We start from the raw sequence: 785 nt of genomic DNA, 5'->3' as shown, positions 1-785 counted from the left end.
GAAACTCCGTCTCAAAAAAAAAAAAAAAAAGAAAACTTTAATCATTTACTTTAATTCCATTCAGGGATCATAATTAAATAATAATTAAACCTTTCTCAATTTTTTTAAAAAAATTAGATTTTTTAAAAAATTGAGAATTCACATAGCAGCACTCACCCTTTTAAAGTATAAATTTGTTTTGTTGTTGTTGTTCGTTTGTTTGTATGTTTTTTTGTTTGTTTGATGCAGATTTTGCTCAGTCACCCTGGTGTGCAATGGCACAATCTTGGCTCACTGCAACCTCCACCTCCCCAGTTTAAGTGATTTTCCTGCCTCAGCCTCCTGAGTAGCTGGGATTACAGGCACCTGCCACCATGCCCAGCTAAGTTTTGTATTTTTAGTGGAGACAGTTTTTCACCATGTTGGCCAGGTGATCTCGAACTCCTGACCTCAAGTGATTTGCCCGCCTCAGCCTCCCAAAGTGCTGGGATTACAGGCGTGAGCCACTGCGCCCAGCCCAGAACCTCCCTTTCCAATTTGAATTCCCTCAGGTCCTCTACTCATACCTCTGCACTTCCAGCATTACCTCCTCCTTCTCCTCCAGTCTAAATCCCACCCATTTTACAAGTCCCACTTCAAATCTTGAGTTCTTTGATAAAGCCTTCCCAGGCTCTCTGACCCGCAGAGACAGCTTCCCAAATCTCATTGCATACAGTAGCTGCACCATTTGTTTGGCAAATATTCTGCCTTTCTGGCATATATTCATGGCACATTGTAGATGCTGCATGCATGTTGAATGAATGAAT

This window comes from Cebus imitator, unplaced genomic scaffold (assembly GCF_001604975.1).
Source record: "Cebus imitator isolate Cc_AM_T3 unplaced genomic scaffold, Cebus_imitator-1.0 Scaffold191, whole genome shotgun sequence".
Classification (NCBI taxonomy): domain Eukaryota; kingdom Metazoa; phylum Chordata; class Mammalia; order Primates; family Cebidae; genus Cebus; species Cebus imitator.
The sequence above is the reverse complement of the archived record's forward strand: the minus strand, read 5'-3'. Positions refer to the sequence as shown.